This window comes from Panthera pardus, unplaced genomic scaffold (genome assembly GCF_024362965.1).
Source record: "Panthera pardus isolate Hobbes unplaced genomic scaffold, ASM2436296v1 HiC_scaffold_25, whole genome shotgun sequence".
NCBI classification, from domain to species: domain Eukaryota; kingdom Metazoa; phylum Chordata; class Mammalia; order Carnivora; family Felidae; genus Panthera; species Panthera pardus.
Genome location: NW_026526821.1, coordinates 58,987,418 through 59,001,514, shown reverse-complemented (window position 1 = coordinate 59,001,514; position 14,097 = coordinate 58,987,418). Strand labels below are relative to the sequence as shown.

General features: G+C 36.9%; 1 protein-coding gene across 8 annotated transcripts in view; it reads left to right on the top strand.

Annotated features, from left to right (window-relative positions):
- NMS (neuromedin S) overlaps positions 1-14,097 on the top strand; it is a 45,917-nt gene that overhangs the window by 221 nt on the left and 31,599 nt on the right. Inside the window, exon 2 of one of the 8 annotated variants that reach the window (XM_053890579.1) lies at positions 12,177-12,201. The exons of the other annotated variants lie outside the window; for them this stretch is intronic. The gene's annotated coding sequence lies outside the window, so the exon portion shown is untranslated. The remainder of the gene's footprint in view (positions 1-12,176; positions 12,202-14,097) is intronic. 8 annotated transcript variants of the gene reach the window in all.

Here is a 14,097-nt window from a genome sequence, read left to right as displayed (position 1 = left end):
CCTGGGAAAACGAAGAAAGGCCAAACTTGGAAAAAGACAAAACTGCTTGAGTTTGGGATACTTGCCAGCATTTTCTGATCAGTCTACTTTGTAAAAGCTTGACCTTTAGTTCTTCGCGGACCTCACTCTGCTGATAGTCTGGGGGATGTAATTTTGTTGTCTAGGTGTAGTTGATTAATACGCAACTGATAAAGGCCAGAACAGTGTACAGCCCTAGAGCACTGTGACTTCTTAATCTGCAGAAATGGATAGGACTTTAGGGTTTAGAGCCTGGTCTAGAAGTCAACCCCAAAGCTGTTGGGGGTTTTATTGCCCTGGAAAAGATAAACTAGTTTTGTTTTGGTCTAACTTACCTGTTTGTTAACTGTCTTAACTATATGTGTATCTTTTTAGCAAATGGGGTAATAGAGATATGTGTGCACACACCCGCACACACATGAATACATAAAACTTATCAAGCTTTTAAGGAGCCAGCCTCTTTTGGTCTACCCTGTGGGTGCCCTTCCTAATGAGTTAAATAGAATATGGATGGAGCTCACCATTTCCGTGTAGCAGGATTCTCACACAGAGCGGTGACAACGAGGCATTTCTTTCCAGGAAGCAACTTTATTCCTGCTGGCACCGCTCAGTTGGGTGTGTACCCAAAGAACTGAGCCCCCCAACGTCCAGTGGCATAGTTTTTAAATACACTTTGTATTTCTTTGGTAACAGTCTGATTAAGTAATCTCAGTTTACAAGGTCATGAGGGATGTTGTCACTTAGGTGCATAGCCAGCTTACCTTGAAGTTTTTTGGGGTTTTTTTCCCCCTTTTCTCTCTTTTTTTCTCTCCTTAGAAAGGGGACCCTACCACATCAGAATTTCACTTTTTACATGATTACCAACCATCGTGGCTTAAAGATAGCAAGGTGGTTTACTTGGTCCTTTGGTCACTCATCCCAGTATTTATTAAGCCCTTACTTTAGGCACTGTGGTTGACATGAGACATGTGGTTTCTCCTTGAAGATTTAAATGGTCATACATACGTGGGAGATACACAATAAGAAATTTGGAGTTTAGATGAGACATAGAACATAATCCAGGGTTTATGGGTCCAACCAAGCTCTAGGAATTAGGCCTTGTGTGTTCAGATCTTTACTGTACCACATACAGCTTGTGACCCTGTCAAGTTCTTTTCCCATATGTGTCCCATTTTCCTCATCTATAAAGTGAGGATATGGTACTATACAATATTGGAGATAATGCCTTTAAAATACATAGCACAATTCTCTCCCAGTGGTAAATATTACAATAAACATAAACTACTTTCATTGTTATTATTTATTGCATTCCCAGTGTGCTGTTCAAATATTAAAAGATACAGTTCTTTCTAGGGGTTTACACATTGGTGACAAAAATGACTGAGTATTTTTCTTAGGGTATTTGCAAGTAATTCTAGTTCTTTTTGTTTCTATAAATGAACTTCAGGAAAGCATTATTTAGTCTCTATAACAGAAGGATAGTTTCTAATGCAGTGGTTCTCAAAGTGTGATTCTTGGACCCCTGGGTCTGTAATGCCTTAGACTGTTTTCCCATTAATGCTAAGACATTAGTTGTCTTCACTATTTAGACATTTTTTTCTGATGACACAAAAGTAATGGTGGGTAAAATTGATGCCACTTAGCATGAACCTTGGCAGTGGAATAAAATGAGATTGGTGGTTGTCTGCAGGCGAAGCTCTTCATGGTGGTTTGTGATACTTTTTTTTTCATGGAACACCATTTTTACTTGAAAGAAGAGCTGACAGACAAACTGTGGTTACACAGACTTGGGTATTTGGCAGACATTTTCTCCAAAATGAATGAAATGAACCTGTCACTTCAGGAAAACAACTGATGCTATCTATTGCCAGTGATAAAATTCAGGCTTTCAAGTGAAAATTCAAGCTTTTGGAAAACCTGTATCTGCCACTAGGAGTTTGACAGTATCCCAATATTTAAAGATTTTTTTCTGATTAAATCAGTGGTGATGCTAAAACCTTTTCTTTCTTACTCTCTTTTCTTTCTTTCTTGGTATATTGAATATTGATAGATTGTGGCTGAATAAGAAATATCTGTATGTTATATATTTGGCCGTTTCCCTGATTTCTTGACACAGAGCTCCTAAAACTTTGTAATTTCCACAAAGATAGGGGTGACAGGAACATCTTTTGTTCTAATATTTAGCCTTTGTTCCTGGTTCCTGACACAAAGCTCCTAAATCTTTTGGAATTTCCTGGGTGATAGTATTTTTTGTTCTAATCAGTCAACTCTAGCTAGCTTCAGATGGGGATTGGTCACCACAAAGACCAAACCTTGATTAGAAACCTGGGACTTTCAGCCCCACCTCCCCCAACCTCTGGGGGGAGGTGTGGGGCTGGAGAATGACTTAATCATCCTGCCTGTGGGATGAAACCTCCATAAAAACACTTAAATCATAGGGTTTGGAGAGCTTCCATGTGGGTAAGCTATCGAGGTACTGGAAGGGTGGCCATGTGGAGATGGCATGGAAGCTCTGTGCACACAGACAGCCTTGACCTAAGAATCTCTTCCATTTGGCTGTTCCTGAGTTGTATCCTTTATAATAAATCACTAATAAGTAAACTGTTGCCCTGAGTTTTGTGAGCCATCATAGTATAATCAAAACTGAGGGTGGGAGTGGGGGTCATGGGAACCTCTGATTTGTAGCCAAGTCAGAAAGAGATACAGGTAACTTGGAGACCCAGTATTTGTGACTGGCATCTAAAGTGGGAATGTCCTGGGGCGCCTGGGTGACTCAGTCAGTTGGTTAAGGGTCTGACCGGCTCAGGTCATGATCTCACAGTTCATAGGATTGAGCCCCACATCAGGCTGTGGGCTGACAGCTCAGAGCATGGAGCCTGCTTCAGATTCTGTCTCCCTCTGTCTGCCCCTCCCCAACTCGCACTTGGTCTCTCTCGCTCTCATTCAAAAATAAATAAACATTTAAAAATAAATAAATAAAGTGGGAATGTCCTTGTGGGACTGAGCCCTTAATCCTGTGGAGTTTGCCACTAACTCCAGGGAGTCTCAAAATAAAGTTAAATTGTAGGATATTCAGTTAGTGTCTGGAGAATCAGAGAATTGATTTTTGATGTTGGAGAACATCCAGGCTGATGAATTTTAATGTCACAGAGTATGAGAAGTTCATGATAGGGTCTTAGATTCCACACTGCATTAAACTTTAAGAAACTACCACTAGCTGAGTTTGGGTTTAGTGTTAAAGAAAAACACGCAAAATTATCTGAAAAGATTATGAAAATACTTCTTCCTTGTCTACTTTTCTGCATGAGGAAGGATTTTCTTTATATTCTTTCACCAAAATAACATTGCAGCAGATTGAATGTAGAAAGGACAGTGTATATGAATCCAACTATCTTCTAACTGAGACATTAAAGAGATTTGCAAAAAAAAAAAAAAAGCTAAATATTTGTTTTGGAAAATATAGCTGTTTCTCTTTAAGATTGTTATTTATGGTACCCTATAACATGGGAATATTATTATCTTCAAATGAATTAATGTTTTAAATTTCTCAGTTTTTATTACTAATACCATAAACTTGGATAGTTATAATCCAGATTAACAAAAGCTCTTTGGGGTTCCTTGATCATTTTTAAGAGTGTAAATGAATCCTCAGATCAAAATGTTTGAGAACTGCTGTTTAAAAGAAATTCAAGTCCTTAATGATAAAAACATACCAGATTCTTTTACCTTCCACAACCGTAAAATGTATATCTTTAAAGTCAAGGCCAGAGGTAAGACTAGGGAATAACAGAAGTTAACCACTGGCTCAAAATATTGCCCCCTTTTGGAACCAAACCAGTGGAATAAACAAATAGATGCATCTAGAGAAACCTAGATGCCTTTTATGGGGTTATGGGTTACATGAAAAACCATTCTCCTATGAGAGTAAAAATTTGCCAGTTCCTCTGACCATTCTGTGGTACTAAGATTTTATAAATTTCTCTCAATACTTCATTTTGGGTTAAGCACAAAATGGACTTGGGGTCTGTTAGTGTCAGATCCTAGAAATTGAAATTGTTTTCCTTCTTTGGACTTCCCGAGCTCCTCACTAAACCACAGAGAGGCTCCTGCTTTTTCCACGTCAGGGCCCTGGCCAGAGACGGTTGCCACAATACTGGCTAGCCCCTTCCTGAGTTCTCATCTCAGTGTTCACAGTTGACATCAGCTACTCACAGACCTCCTTGGGTTTTCTTTAAAAGAATGTGTTTGGAAATTATTTCTCAGCCATCCTGGAATTTAAAGGCAATGGAAAATTGCATATAGAGAGCACACATCCAAGTTCCTATTCCCGAGCCTATTGAAAAATTGCACTTGACTCCCTTGGTGTGTGTATGAGGAGATACTTAAACAGAGTTGAAATGAGATTTTTCCCAGGTTAAGGCTTTAGGAGAGCTGTAGTGGCCACAACCAGGCATCTCTAAGTAGTTCTAGAACTGTGAAATTGTTCGGTTACTAAGAGGGCTCTTAGGAGATGTGTAGAGATAGGAATTATACAGACCCGCCAAGTTGATGGCCCTTTCCAATTTATAGAGGGCCATGTAATTCAAAAGTTGTTTGTTTGTTTGTTTGTTTACCAGCAGATGGTGGAGGGAAATAGACTGTCTTTTATGCTGTGGCCCTCAGAAAACCTCTAATGAGTTTATTATGGTCTTTATGGGGGGTTGTTTTTTCTTGTTAATATCTTCTCCTAAACTAGGTAAAATATGATAGAGCTTCACATTAGGAAAAAGTCACCAGAAGATTTTTTTCATATTTTAATTCTTTTTTTAAGTTTATTTATTTATTGAGAGAGAGAGAGAGAGAGAGAGAGAGAACGAGAGAGAACAAGCAGAGGGAGAAAATTCCAAGCAGGCTCCACACTGTCAGTGCACAGACACGGGAACTGTTAGATCATGACCTGAGCTGAAATCAAAAGAGTTGGACACTTAACCGACTGAGCCACCCAGGTGCCCCTCATATTTTAATTCTGAGACCTCTTTAAGACCTACATTTTGAATTGTTGAAAACACATTTTAAATATTATTAAAATGAGAAAAACCAAAGAGGTGCTGAGCTGTTGAGATGGGAAGACACATCCTACTGTCAGGTTAGACTATATTCTCAATGTAATTGCCTAGGGATAGAAAATTGTATTGGAAGTAAGGTGACCACACAGAGTAAGATTGGGCCATATGACTAAGCCAATGAATATACACAAAAGTGATCTAAGCCATCCATAGGGCTCACCATTGGGAACATGCCATATGATCCTGAAGTTTTCTTCCCCTGACACATGTCCTAGAAGGAAACACACAGAATAGAAGCAGCTGTGATTGCTAAGTCACCATTTGGAGGAAAATTACAGTACCTGCATAGAATAAGACAAACATGAAATCAGTATTCATTGTGGTAAGCCAAGAATAGTTCATGGTATGTGCCTTATGAAGCACAGCCTATCCTAATATAATATTCTAGTTAAGTGATAAGCACACTGGACTGAAAGTCAGGAGACTTAGGTTCTGTGAAGTTGAACTATAAGAAATTGCTGATAATCATTAGTTTTTGATGTTCAAGAATGTCAGTTTTACATGATTCACCCTTATAGTTACACTTCTGTGACCAAGTGATATGCAACACTGAGTAATCCACCAATCCCAAAGGTATCTCATTTTTCTCATTTATAAACATCAGACCTCATAGACATCTGTGGAACATTCCACCCACTAACAGCAGAATACACATTTGTCTCAAGGATACATGGAGCATTCTTCAGGATATATATCCTATATGCTAAGCTGTAAAACAAGCCTCAATACATTTAAAAGGGTCAAAATTATGCAAAGAAAGTTCTCTAACCATAATGGAATTTAGAAGTCAGTAACATGAGGAAATTTGAGAAATATACAAATTAAATTGAACAACACAATAACCAATGGGTCAAAGAAGAAATCACAAGACATTAGAAAATACTTTCAAATGAATGGAAACAAAAGCACAGCATACCTGAACTTATGGAATATACTGAAAGCAGAACTCAGAAATGTATAGCTATAAATGGGAACGTTACAAAAGAAAAAGATCTCAAAATTTAACCTAATGTTTTACTTTATGAAACTAGCAAAAGAACAGCCAGCTAAACCCAAATCAAGAAAAAGGAAGGAAATAACAAATATTGAAGTGGAAATAAATGAAAGAGAAAATTGAAAAACAATGGAGAGAATAACAAAAAATTCGTTCCTTGAAAAGATCAACGGAATTGATACACCTTTTTCTAGACTGACCAAGAAAAAAAAGAGAGAGGAATAAAATTACTAAAATCAGGAATGAGAGGGGAGACATTACTACCAAGACTATAATCGTTGGAGAAATCAAAAGGATTATAAGTGAATACTTGAACATTTGTATGCCAACCAATTATATAACCTTACATAATGGACAAATTCCTAGAGAGACACAAACTATCTAAAATTGACTCAAGAAGAAAATCTGAATGGACCAATAGCAAGTAAGAGATTAAATTAATGGTTTTAAAACTTCCAACAAGGAAAAGTCTAAGCCCAGGTAATTTTACTGTTGAATTCTACATTTAAAGAAGAATTAATACCAATCCTTCACAGCTTCTTTGAAAAAATGGAAGAGGATGGAATACACCTCAACTCATTCTGTGAGGCCAATATTACCCTGAAACCAAAACTAGAAATAGGCATCACAAGAAAACTACAGACCAATATTCTTATGACTACAAACACAAAAATCCTCAAAAACATACAAATTGAATCCAGCAACATATATAAAGGATTATACCCCATGCCCAAGTGGGATATATCTCAGGAATACAAGATTGCTTTAGCATCTGAAAATCAATTAATGTAATATACCATGTCAATAGAATAAAGACAAGTCACATGACTAAATAGAAGCAGAAAAAGCATTTGACAAAATGCAACTCCCTTTTATGAGAAATGCATGCAACACACTGGAATAGAAGGGAACTTATTTAACTTGGTAAGTGGCATTTACAAAACCCCACAGATAGCATCGTACTTAAAATAGTGAAAGACTGAAAGCTTTCCCCCAAGATCAGAAACTAGACAAGATGTCTGCTTTTATTATTTCTACTCAACATTTTACTGGAGGTTCCAGGTAGGATAGTTAGGCAACAACAACAACAACAAAAAAATAGTATCCATACTGGAAAGGGATAAATAAAACTATTTCTATTTTAGATGACATGATCTTGCATATAGAAAATCCTAAGGACTCCACTAAACTATTAGAACTAAAATGAATTGAACAAAGTTACAGTATATGAGACCAACCTACAAAAATCAACTGTATTTTTATAGACTAGCAATGAACAATCCAAAAATGAAATTAAGAAAACAATTCTGTTTATAATAGCATCTAAAGGAATACAATTCTTGGAGATATATTTAACAAAAGAGGTATAATACTCTGAAAACTATAAACATTTTTGAAAGGAATTAAAGAACACCTAAATAAGTGCAGAGACATCCCATGTTCATGTATCAGGAAATTTAATATTGTTAAGATGGTAGTACTCTCCAAATGACCTGCAGATTCATTGCAGTCCTCATCAAAATTCCAGACGACTTCTTTGCAAAAATTGCCAATGTGACCCTCAAGTTTGCGTGGATATTCAAGAAACTCAGAGTAGCCAAAACAATCTTGAAAAATAAGATCAAAGTGAGAGGAATCACATTTCCCAATCTTAAAACTTACTACAAAGCTACAGTAATCAAGAGAATGTGGTACAGGCATTAGAATAGACATATAGATCAATGGAGTAGAATCAAGAGTCCAGAAGTAAACCCTCACATTTATGGGCAATAGATTTATGACAAGGTTGCTAAGACAGTTAATGGAAACAGAATTGTATTTTCTACAAATGGTGTCAGATGACTGGATATCCACATGAAGAAGAATGGATTTAAACACCTCTGTCATAACGTATTCAAAACTTCACTCAAAATGGACCATAGATATAACTGCAAGAGTTAAAACTTAAAAAAAAAAAAAGCTAGCAGAAAAATAGGCATAAATCTTTGTAACCTTGAATTAGACAATAGTTTCTTAGATATGACACCAAGAACACAAGGTCAAAAAAAGAATTTTTTTCATTAAAATTTTAAAAATGTTGTGCTTTAAAGAACACTATCAAGAACATGAAAAGACAGTCCATATAATGGAAGAAAATTGTTGCAAGTCATATATACCTGTTAAGGGACTAGTGTCTAGAATATGTACAGAACTCCTACAATTCCATAATAGACAAAAAAAAAACTCAATAAAAATGCACAAAGGATCTGAATAGACATTTCTCCAAAGAAGATATGCAAATGACCAATAAGTGTATGAAAAGATGCTCAACATCACTAATCAGTAGGGAACTTAAGATCAAAATCACAAGAACATACCACTTAACACCAACTGGAATGGCTACAATCAGAAAAGACAATAACAAGTGCTGATGAGTTGTGGAGAAATGCAACACTCATACATTACTGGTAAGAATATAAAATGGTGCTGTTGCATCAGAAACTAGTTGGCGGTTCCTCAAATGTTAAACTTAGGGTTCCCATATAACCCAGCAATTTCACTCCTGAGTGTGTACCCAAGAGAAATGAAAACAAGCCTACAGAAAAACTTGTACATAAATGTTCACATCACTATTTATAATAGCCTAAGAGTAGAAACATCTCCATCAAATGGTGAATGAATTAACAAATTGTGGTATATCCATACAGTGGAATATGACTTGGGAAAAAAAAAAAGAAGAAGGAATGATATGGATGAACCTTGAAAACATGTTAAATTGAAAGAAGCCAGATACAAAGGACAACATGTTGTATGACTCCATTTAAATGAAATGTCCGAAATAGGCAAATCTGTAGTGACAGAAAGTGGAATAGTGGTTGCCTGGGGCTGGAGTGAAGGTCAGGAATTGGGAGTGAGTATTAGATACAGGGTTTCTTTTTGAGGGCAATGAAAATATTCTAGAATTAGATTGTGGTGATTGCTCTACAACTCTGTGAACATACTAAAAGCCATTGAACTTTAAGTGGATGAGTTTTAGGGTATGTGAATTATATCTCAATAAAAAGGTTAATTAAAAATGTGAATGTGTAGTGATTTAGAAAAATACCCTCACTTATATTGCAGTTCACCTCATTGTATGTATCTGTTGAACAGAATAGTAGATGGAAAAATGCTCAGCTAATAGGAGATGTGATTTCCAATCTGGCTTTCATGTAGAGTCTGGTAAATCAACTTCTGAGCCCCAGTTTTCTAATATGAAACCAATATGTTATTTTGAATAACTGCTGTGTTCCCTTCCAGCTTTAATAGCCAATTATTCTATGGAAGCTAGATCTGAATCTGTAAAGAGTTGTTGTGGGGGATGTACATTTATATCTGGGTTTAAGTCCTGTAATGAAAATAGCAAAGTATGGAAAGAAAAATGTCAGAAGCATTCATCTAAGAAGAAAATAATATGGAGACATAAGGAGAAAAAAAAAGACAAATTTTTTTGTCTATGTGACATACGGTTAGGTAATTACCCATCCAGTTGGTTGAAAACACAATTATTATTTTCTTTCCAATCATGGCAAGATGGGACCTACTTTTACATCTCTTATGATAAGGAAACTGCCAATTAAAGTTACTATTATCTTTTTTCATACAATGCTATTCAGAATGCAACATAGTGCTAGAGTGGCACTTTGAAAAATTGGCCTGCACTTCTGGTATTGAGTTCATAAAGCATGGGAAAAATGTATCTTGGTCAGACAAGATGTGTTAATAAAAAACATGAATTGACTGTAAGTATCAAGAATGAACAAACTCCTGATGTCTTATACTAAAGATTGTTTTAGGATCGTTATCAGAAAAGCTCTTACATCAGGTGGAAGGTTGGAAATTCACCATGCATATGCTCTATTTTATTTACCATCCAAATCTTCCGCTAGTAATAAGTTAGGGAGGTGCATTGATTCTTCAAACCACGAGAGCACTATTTGGTTCCCAGCTACTGTTGACTCTCAAACCTGGCTGATCATCAGGGATCAGTGTAAAGATAATTCACATCAGTGGCTCTCTCCCCTAGAGATTCTCATTCACTAGGTAAAGCCCGGACCCTAATATTTAAAATCTCCTCAGATGATTCCAGTGAGCAGCCAAGTTTGGGAATACTTGTCTAATTAAGGCCCTGAATTACTGGATAGCCTTAGTGCTTAAGTGCCACTGACTGAAAAATGCTTTTGAGAGAGGACTTCAACCCCTTCCATTTTGACTTCAGTCTGTACCTTCTAATTGATTAAGTTCTTTCCAGCTTATCTCTTAACTCAGGCAAAAGACTGTGTGGGTACAGCATCCTGTGATGGGAACTGACACTATTCCCTCAAGCAATAGAGACCCCCCTGATGCCAGCAAGACCCCACATATTAGGCCTGACCTTTACTGCCAAGCTGCATGAACCTACCGACCTTTGTCCCACATTTCCCTTATGTAAACCTAGAAATATTTCCAGCACTTTGGAGATGGTCTTTGAGATGTTAGTCTGATGTCTTCCCAGTGTTGTTAGTGTTACTGAAATAAATTCCTTTCTTGTTTCACTGCCACTCATGTCTCTGGCTTTGGATTTTGTCAGCAGGAATGAGTGGGCCGAACCTGGTCTGTTTGGGAGCCAGATGCTGTTGTATCCCTGTGCCCCAGTTACACTATGTTAATTTATATTTACTTTTGTGGACAGGACAGAGAAATGCTACATTAATTGTACTAAAACTCTTTTTACAAAGTGAAAATAGTAATCATGCATCCATATGATTGATTACATACGCTTTCTTTTTCAGCACCACATTCAAAGTTTTGGCCTAACCCCCCTTTTGTTTCCAGAGTCTCAAGAGTCTCTGGCAAATAGGCTGCCATTATTAACCTATGCTCTTGATCTTGATTACTTGAAAAGTCTTAGGATTTAGTGATTTGAAACACACCGAAGAATACTAGTGTTTTATTTGTATTTTCCATTTGGTCAAAATCTGTTTTGTTTTCCCTTGCCTTAATTGAATCACTTGTGACTGGTTGTTCAAAAGCTCTTCTTCAATGTTGGCCAGAGGTTTTTGACAGACAGTAGTTCAATGGACTGGAATAGACTATTGCAATGTATGCACTGGTTGCAAAAACCTTACCTACCTTTGGAAATTCTGTGATTTGAGAGGTTTGATAACTTCCTCTGCCTTGAATTGACTTGCTTTGTATACCAAAGACTCAGTTTCAATACTGCATCATGGTGGTATGCCTTTTCTTTGTTTATGAAAGTTGGTAATCCAAATTCAAGTTAAAATTCAGCCACATTTGGGGCCACCAAAGTAATTTGCTTAACTGAGATGACAGTGGAGTGAACAGATGCCTTGCCTGAATGAGTGAGTTTATACATGTGTAGCCAATGACAACTACGTGACAACCTTCTCTTCATTCTGGTGGCTGGCAAATTTCTTTTGCTATTGATTGTAAGAGACAGACATGGATGTAGGTGATACCCTAGTTCCTAGTAGAAGTTAAAGAAAAGAATGTTTTAAGAGGGGATACTACTTACAACTTTCTATTGAGACCACTCTCTTAAAGGCCATTGATAACGAGATTAGTTCTACAGACATTTATCAAATGCTTACTACGTGCCAAGTATTATGCAAGTGCTGGAGATCCATAGATGAATAATAATAGTAATATATATAGCAAATGTTTATATAATGAATGCTATATGTAAGCAATGTTCTTCATACTGCACACAGCAACCTTTTAGTGGGTCACAAGAATCAATTTAGTGCTTCACAACCATCATTTGAAAAATGAAGAGAAATAAAGTAACAGAGTGGTTCCCTCGTATTAAGATTAGGCCATTTTGGCATGGACATTATTTTGAGTTAAAACAATCAAAACCCAGCAGATTCAGGAAAAGGCTCTTTATCTCTCCATTAACTGTCTGCTAGTACAAGGAAGAGAGCTATTAATAGAGATTCTTCTTTACCCAAGAAATTTGTCTGCATAATAGGGTACCTATGTTTTCCAAACATCTCCTTATACCTTCCTGCTAATGTTCTTTCTCCCTTTTGTATCCTCAGAGTCCTACCCGTCTCCTTAGCTCATGTAAGTGTCATGTTGCCTCATTGTCTTTGGAATTTCCATGTCTGTGTGGATTCCCTGTATGTGTGCTATTAAATTTGACTTTTTCCTATTAATCTGTGTCTAGTCAACTTGATCTTAGACCAGGTAGAAGGGCCTTGAAGGGCATAGGAAATTTTCAACAACAGTAAGGATTGTTCCATAAAACTTTTATTTCATACACACCTATACTCATACATCTATGTCCAGTGGGTCACAATATAAAATTTATTTCCTATTGTTTTGGTCAAAATGGTTTAAAAAAATGTTTACTTTATTTTTGAGAGAGAGAGAAAGAGTGCAAGCAGGGGAGGGACAGAGAGAGAGGGAGACACAGAATCTGAAGCAGGCTCCAGGCTCTGAGCAGCCAGCACAGAGCCCAATACGGGGCTCAAACTCACAAACTGGAGATCGTGACCTGAGCTGAAGTTGGACACTTAACTGACTGAGCCATTTAGGCACCCCTGGTCAAAACAGTTTTAAAGTCACTGATCTGGAACACTATTACTAGAAGCATTAAAATGGGTTAATTACAGATTCAGTTTTTTAACAGATATAAGGCTATTTAGAATTTTAATTTTTTTTATATAAGTTGGTTAGTTATCTTTTGGTTAGTTGTGTTTTGGGGGAAATTTTCCATTTCATCTGACTTTTCAAATTTATTTGCATAAAGTTATGCATAGTATCTTATCTTTTTTTAATATTTGTGGAATCTACATTAACATCTCCCTTTTCATTTCATACTGGTCATTTGTGTTTTCTTTCTTTTTTTCCTGCCCAATCTTGCTAATATTTATACCTTATTGTTATTATTTTTAAAAATTTTGATTTGTCGATCTTATTGATTTCTTCTGTTGCATGTCTGCTTTCTATTTTATTGATTTCTGCCTTTATCTTTTTTCTTCCTTTTTATTATTTTCTGTTCTTTTTTTTTTAAGTTTATTTTTATTTATTTTGAGAGAGAGATAGAGAGCAAGCAGGGGAGGGGCAGAGAGAGAGAGAGGGAGAGAGAGAATCCGAAGCAGGCTCCATGCCATCAGCACAGAGCCTGATTCAGGGCTTGAACTCATGAACTGTGAGATCATGACCTGAGCCGAAATCATGAGTCAGATGCTTAACCAACTAAGCCACCCAGGCACCCGAGGTGCTGTTCTTTTTAAGATAGAAGCTTAAATCATTTATTTTCAGCTTTTCTAATATTTACATTTAAAGCTGTAAATATCCCTTTAAGTACAACTTTGGCTACTTTCTATAAGTTTTGACAGAATACTTACCTGTCAAGTCATTCCAAGTCATATGGTTTTAAGACTCCATAAAAACCTACATTTTGCTCCTTTTCCTGCTTCTATTCCTTACTAGGACCTGCACCCCCACTTTACACATGCCTTGTAATGCAAATAGCATATGTCCTCCTTGTAAGGGACAGGAGTTAATGATTTCTCTGGAATAGATAACATCTAAGGAAGGACCAGGTGAGAATGAACAGAGGAAGCTGTCATATGCATATTCCAGACCACAGATACTAGAGGGCTCAGCACCATGGCCCTCTGCCTCCAAGGAATAACACTTGGGCCCTCGACTATGTTCTAACTTGTTCTTGGATGCCTGAAAGGACAAATTCACTGGATCACAATCCTCAATAAAAACCCCCAGACTCTGAACAAAGATCAGACACATGCTCCTTTCCATGTCTCCCAGATGCTTCATCTTTATCTGTTCTCTCTGTATGTTCAATAAACTCTGCTCTCACTTCCTGCTGGTTTGCATTTGATTTCCATCCTTCACAAAGTCAAGGACCCTCTTCCTGCAGGACCCCATCTGTGTCTGGCCTGCTGGTGTCAATAATTCAATGGTTCTGTTTGATTTGTTCTATTTAATTTC